This window comes from Mesoplodon mirus (genome assembly GCF_964341445.2).
Source record: "Mesoplodon mirus genome assembly, chromosome: 12".
Classification (NCBI taxonomy): domain Eukaryota; kingdom Metazoa; phylum Chordata; class Mammalia; order Artiodactyla; family Ziphiidae; genus Mesoplodon; species Mesoplodon mirus.
This window is the reverse complement of record NC_138988.1, coordinates 45772339-45779659: the sequence shown is the minus strand read 5'-3', so window position 1 is coordinate 45779659 and position 7321 is coordinate 45772339.

The window sequence follows — 7321 nt, the reverse complement described above, 5'->3', positions numbered from 1 at the left end:
GTTATGAGCTGAACCGTGTTCTCCCCGAATTCATATGTCGAAGTCCTAACCCCCAGTACCTCAAATCGTGACTGTATTTGGAGATAGGGTCTTTAAAGAAGTAATTAAGGTTGAAAAAGTAAGAGGTCATATGGGTGGGCCCAAATCCAATATGACTGGTGTCCTTAAAAGAAGAGATTAGGACACAGACCCATACAGAGGGGAGACCATGGGAAAGTACAGGGAGAAGGTGGCCGTCTGCAAGCCAAGAAGAAACCAGCCCCACTGACACCTTGATCTCCAACTGCTAAGCCTTCAGAAATGTGAGAAAATAAATTTCTGTTCTTTCATCCACCCAGCCTGTGGCACTTTGTTCTGGTGGCCCTAGCAGACGAATACAGCTGCCTACTGAAATTTAGTGTCCACACACCTTATGATGTGGAAACTTCAGTTCTGGTTCTATGTCCCTGGGAAATTCTTACACAGATCCTTAAGGGGTCACGTATGAAGAGAAATGTTTACTGAAGCATTATGTGTGTTGGCAGAAAGCAATCTGTGTGTCTACCGTGGACAGATAAAGCGTGTAGGCTCCCCATGGAGCAGCAGGCAGGAGGCGGAAGTACCAGATTTAGATGTAGTTGCATGGATGCATCTTCAAAACATAGAACTGAGTGAAAAATAGTATTTCTACGATTAGAAACGTGCACAAAATGATCGAATATTTCCTAAGAATGTACTCCAAAAGATACATGTCAGATTCATTTGCATGGTTGCCTACGAGGGGCCAGGACTTTGTGAGTTACATATAGAGATAATAAGGAATTTTTTTTAAAAAAGGAGGGCTGGCTAAAGTCAGCAGTCAGGTCTGAGAGCTCTGGGAGAACCAGGGGGCCCACATTGCCCGTGGAGAACTTTCCCAGGGTGCCCAGCCCTGACTGGACTTGACAAGGCCAACAGGGCCTGCCCCTGGGGGCCTCCGAAGCCCTACGAGCTGCCAGAGTGTTTCGGCCTCCAGAGCTTCTTCAGTGGGCGACAGGGGTGGGGGGAACTCGAGCCGAGCCCAGGGGCTGTAATGGGCAGAGAGGGTTTCTGGGACCCAGGGGGGCAGGGGCGGAGGGGAGAAAGCAGGGAGGCGGGGTGTCCAGAGAGGGAATGCAGGCGGGTGGGAGCTGACTCTGGCCACCACGGCTCTCTCCTTCTCAGATTCAGGCCGTCTGACCAGTAGTTTCCTGATGGAGACTCTCTCCCACATGAGGCACTCAGCTGAAAGGCTCTCATGGGGACAAAGAGCACACAGCTGCAGGGGGACAGAGGTGCACCCAAGGCAAGGTCTTCCTCCCACCCCAGAAATAGCCTGTTCTGGCCACGGAGCCAGCAGTGTGAGCCCGCGGAAGTGAAGCAGGAGGGCCCTGGGGCTGGGAGGCGTGAAGGTGACCAGGACCATGACTGCCCTGAGGGGTGGTTCCAGGCACATTTTCTGAGGCTGCAGGGATGAGAGCAAGGGCCATAAGCAAGGAACACAGGGCCAGAATGAGGATGCACTTTCTCATAGAGCTGTCCAACAGTGCTTGGAGAGGTCGTGAGCACTCCACCATGAAGGTGTGCAAGCAGATATGAGATGGATCAGATGGGACCTTGGAACATACTGTCCCCATCTCAAAGACATCGTCTTGCCCGGGATGCTGGTGTCCGCGGGGACATCTGCCTATCTCCCGGAGCGCCTCCTGTTGTGTCCATCCCACGGGGTGAGCCAGACGCCAGTTGCAGGAAACAGCCTGTGCCAGCTCCCATTTGAAGAGCAAATATTAGTCTTTTCAAGAGCTGCCTGTTCTCTGTCACTCGGCACGGAGGACACTGAACCGGGGGTGGGAGGGTGCCTCTTGGCCCCCATGCTCAGATGCAGTCTCTGGACCCGGGTCACTGCCACAATGTAGCTCCAAGGAACAACCCTCCCCCTGTCCAGGCAGGTATCCCCTCCTGGTGAGTGTGCGAGCAGTGGGCACTGGAGCCCCTACCTAGGGGAGGCTTGGATGGCACCGAGGCCCCAAGTCCCAGTACATGGCTCTCACATACTGTCCAGGCTGCTGCTGCAGAGGCAGGGGAGTGGACGTTTTGACCTAGACCTCAAGGTCTCTGGGCCCCAGTTCTGACATATATATATATATATATATATATATATATATGGTTTTAAAACCCTCTGATTACCAGGAAAGGGGAATGACCTGTTGCTGCTCCACTATCTCCCTTTGGGGAGACCTCTTCCAACTACTCCAACCAACAGAGCACCCCTTAGCCAAGCCCCGCTTCTTGCCTTGTTTCTTCTGTAATTTTCCTCATTTATTATCGACTCCTCCATTAGAGGCTTAGCTCCGTGAGCACAGGGCCTCTGCCTTGGTCGCTGCTTGGAACTGTGCACACAGTACGTGCTCAGTAACTGTTTGCTGAGTGAATATGATGACGTTAATACTTTGAAAATATTAAACCAATAGCATTCTCATCCGCTAAGCCCTGAACTCGTATTCCTCTGAAGCCCCTCCAGCAGGATGACTGGGGCGGGGTGGGGTGGGTGAAGCCATCTCAGGGAGAAGGGAGGATGGAGGGGGAGGCAGGAAAGCCCAGCCTCAGCTGGTGAGCGGTGGAAACAGAGGGGGTGCATCTCTCAGACGCGTGTCCTGGTATCATCCTCTGGGATGAAATCTTGAAGGGAAAGAAACTGAAAGCTGAAGATAGAGAGGGTGTGTGGCCCCCTCTGCATTGGAAGACGGCCCCCCAGGCAGTCTGTGGCCCTCAGGTGGCCCTGCTGGGTAAAAATGGTGGAGCAACAGATTTGATGGCAAGAAAGTTGGAGTGGGCATCTTCTCTGAAGCCTCCCTCCACTCCCAGAGGCCTGGAAGGGTCCAGAAGTTCCTGTGTGCTCCACAGGGCACAGGGAAGGTGGCTGAGCTGGGGCTGGTGGGCCTGTCTCAGCACTGCCGGGGCCAGTGCTGAGGTGAGAGCAATTCATCCCCAGGGCTGGATGGAGGCACGGCTGAGCCTGGAGGGGTCTGAGGAGCCAGAGTGAGCTGAGGTGGGACCCCAGCCAAGAGAACAGACTGTGAGCTCATGAGCTATGAGTGTCCTGCCACCGTGAGTGTCCACCGAGACCCCAGTAGAAGACCCTAGCCCTAGCTTTGTGCCAGTCTCCGTTCTCTCCTGCCAGGAGGCCACCCGTATTGGACTCTGCCTTGTATCCTCTTCACCTACCTTTGCCAGCTCCTGCAGGAATAACGGGACCATCCCCCATCTCAGCTGTCCCACACAGCTCTCGCTTTCTGCCCCAGTCCCTCTGGAGTCACAGTGTAGGATGCCTGCAGGGACCCGCTTACACTCAGGCCTGCCCAGCCTGGCAGTGTGAGGGCATTGCCGTGGGCAGACCTTGAGGTGTGTTCTGCCAGTGAGACACGAGTTCCTGTTGGCAAAGCAGTGACCAGTTCAATAACCCACCTTGATTTTGGCTTTCTCCGTTTCCCTGCATCACATTTCTCTGTTCCCTGTTCCTGTTTCCTGGTCACAGGCTCTGCTTTCTGGGGACTCAGGCTACAAGGCCACCTAAGCCTCTGTGCTAGCAATTGCCTGTTGGCACTTGGCTTCCCTCTCTGGCCCCTTCCATATTTCCCTGTGTTGCAGGGGCTAGAAAGCTAAAGACTACCTTTCCCAGGCCACCATGCTGCTGGGGATCTAGATGTAACTTAGAGGGAAGCACTGTGGGAGAGAGTTGGGAGGCAGAAGGGAGATGGAGGCCTTTCTACCTGCGGTGCGGTGGCTGCCGGGTGGGATCTGGCAGACGTGAATTTTTGCAGCAGCAGGACACTTTGTTCCTTCTACTTCCTTGTCACCAGTTTAATGGATGTGCAAATAGGACACTGACAATAATTTCCTACAAGGTGGCAGCTGGGGTGGTGTGACCATGAAGCTAGGTATGCCCTATTTTCCACTTCTCCAAATCTTTATACATTTAATTTCCTGCTTTTGTTTGACATCTTTATTGGAGTATAATTGCTTTACAATGTTGTGTTAGTTTCTGCTGTGTAACAAAGTGAATCAGCTATAATATACATATATCCCCATATCCCCTCCCTCTTGCGTCTCCCTCCCACCCTCCCTATCGCACCCCTCTAGGTGGTCACAAAGCACCGAGCTGATCTCCCTGTGCTATTTTACATTTGGTAGTGTATATATGTCCATGTCACTCTCTCACTTCGTCCCAGCTTAACCTTCCCCCTCCCCGTGTCCTCAAGTCCATTCTCTTTGTCTGTGTCTTTATTCCTGTCCTGCCCCTAGGTTCTTCAGAACCACTTTTTTTTTTTTTTTAGATTCCATATGTATGTGTTAGCATACGGTATTTGTTTTTCTCTTTCTGACTTACTTCACTCTGTATGACAGACTCTAGGTCCATCCACCTCACTACAAATAACTCAATTTCATTTCTCTTTGTGGCTGAGTAATATCCCATTGTATATATGTGTCACATCTTCTTTGTCCATTCGTCTGTCGATGGACACTTAGGTTGCTTCCATGTCCTGACTATTGTAAATAGAGCTGCAATGAACACTGTGGTTAACTTCCTACTTTAAATCTCTTGCTGCACGAAAGACCTAGAGTGTTTTCTCTTTCCTGCACTGACCCATGACTGGTTTGGCTTCCTCTCCTCCACCATCTACCACACCACCAGGCTCAGATGGAGGGAATCTGAAAGGCCACACACTTATCCAAAGAGACGTCCAAAAGGAGATTGAGAGTCAGACTCTGTTGGTTGCCTACTCAACAACCATCTTCCCTTATCAGATCAATCCTTCTTCCTTATCAGATCAACTTCCCTCTGGAAGCCTGGTCTCTCTTGCAGCCAGGGCTTGGTTGTGTGACCTAGTCCTGGCCAAGGAACCTGAAGAGAGTATGTAGAAGGTGGGTTCTGGGATAGCTTATCTTCCTGACAAAAGGAGACACACAGGAAGCACTCTCCTCCCTGCCAGTGGATGGAGTTCTGTGAGAACATGATGCTTGGGGCAGAAACAGGTGTCTTGCAATCAAGAGGGGGTAAGTCTGTGGATGAAAGTCAACACATCGAGGATGGCAGCGTGGACAGGTAGAAAACATCTAGGTCTATGTTGACGTTATTGAACCTCTGAATTAACTCTGGAGCCCCCTACTTCTCGTGGGCATCACCGTGGCAGGACCCCTTCCCTCTGGGCCACATAGAGGCTTGTTCAGAGCTCTTCAAAGTTTTTTCCATGCCAGTATGCTGGGCTCAGAGATGCTGGGATCTCTGGGAGCTGGGCTGGGACTAGGGTGAGGCAAGTGAGGCACTGTCCTTGGATGCAAAATTTAAGGAGGGTCACAAAAAACTCAGTAGGTAATCAGGATAAACGATATTTTACAGGACCTTAATTCCCTGACCAGGGATCGAACCTGTGCCCCCTGCAGTGGAAGCACAGAGTGAGTCCTAACCACTGGACCACCAGGGAATTCCCTTTAATGTAATATTTTTAAAAAATCAAAACTAATGTAAAAATACAAAGCCAACAAAAAAGGTCAAGATTTTAAAATAAAGACGATGAAGATTCAGGGTCACCAACCAGGTCTGCTTCTATGTTTCTACACAGGGCAATGCCAGTAAATGTCACCTATGACAATTCATACAATGAGGCAGGGTTCTGGGACTGTGAGAACTGGGTTCAAGGCTGGGCTGTACCAGTGACTTGCTGGTGATCCCAGGCAAGTCCCTTCCCTCCTCCCTGGACATAATCTGCCCTGCATGGGGGCTGGGGCATTGCCAGGTTGGCCTCCGGACCCATCCTCCTCATCCCCATGACCTGCAGAGGTTACTGTCCCTCTTTCTGTGAGGCTGTGTCCTGGCTATTAATATCTCGGCCATCCCTGGCCTGATCAGGGTGTTTAATGACTGCCAGCTGTGGCTCCGGCCTGCTTCCCCGGGAGAAATAAGAGCAGTTGCTGTTCCCACATGGGGGTGGGGGGTGGGCCTTGCTCATTAAAACAGGCCCTGGGCAAGTGATGGGAACTGAGGCGCTGAGACCAACTCTTCACACCACCTGGCCTTGCCCACCAGATGGAGGTGCCTGGGGATACAGACTCCCTGCACCCCAGACCCCCGGGGGCTGCCCTGGTCTCCCTAACTCCTGCCTGGGCCCTGTTGCCTTAGGTCAGTTTCCAACAGCCTTGGGACTTCTCCCCAGATGCCCCACAGACATTAGCTTCAGCATGTCCCAAACCAGGGCCTCCCTCACCTGGATGATGGACTGGCAGCTTTTCCTTGGTCTGTCCCTGGGGCCCTTCTCAGCAGCCCGAGTGGCCTGCCCCAAACCCACCCTCATCCCCTTGGCCTCATTTAAGAAGTCCCCCCTGAATTCCTACTGCAAAGGGCTCCCCGCACCTGCTTACCTTGATTCAGGTGTCCCTGGCATCTCTCATGCTCCCTTGGGATCTGTAGACTACTACCTAGTCCTCAGGGACTACCCCTCACCTGGGAAGGTGCTCCCTATCCATTCTACTGGCAGACTGGTCACCCTCCTTGGGCAGCCTGTCCCCTGGAGTGGCAGGAGTCATCCACATGGTGGCCGTCTGTGCCGGGATGGTGAGGGGCTACTTGTCTTTGTCTTCCCAGAGGGAGCCCACCTGAGTTAACTGGGCTTTGCACTCAGGGTATGGGGTCAGCCTTGGTCAAGGGTCAGGGCCTAGCCTGTGGGCAACCAGAGGTCTGGTTCCACCTGGGGTCATAGCTGGGTCTGGGACGGGACTCACTGCCACAAGGTCAGGGACCTTGATCTGAGGGCCAGGTCCTGGGTCTCCTTAATCCCAAACTGTCCCTGGGGTCATCAATCCTGTGTCCTCACCACTTCCTCTCTCTTGTATCTCGTTCTGAAATGGAGCTGAGGAGAGAGGCCTGCCCTCTGTGTCCACTGGCCTCCTGGGGAGGGGCCTGCACTCAGGTATTTGGGCCCTTAAGGCCAACCTTGGTGATGTCCTTGAGGCACCACCAGGTGGCAATAGAGATGAGCTGGTCTGGTCTGTGCCGGGACAGGCAGGAGAGGGACCGGGGAGCTGGAGGAAAGAGGGGCTGCAGGAGAAATTCTGCTCGTGGTCACCCCTATTCCACTCCGTAGGCAGCCTGGGATGTCTGCTCATGACCTCTGCTGGCCAGGGACAGCGTCTCACCTTCTCCCCATTCCTGAATGCTCCCCACTCCCAGGGGTTGGGGGGTGGGGAGCTTTTCACCTCCTGCTACCTCCGAGGCGGGGCCCCACTTCTGTCCTCCCTTTTTTGTCCCTGTCTTGGGCCTCTCTCTCTT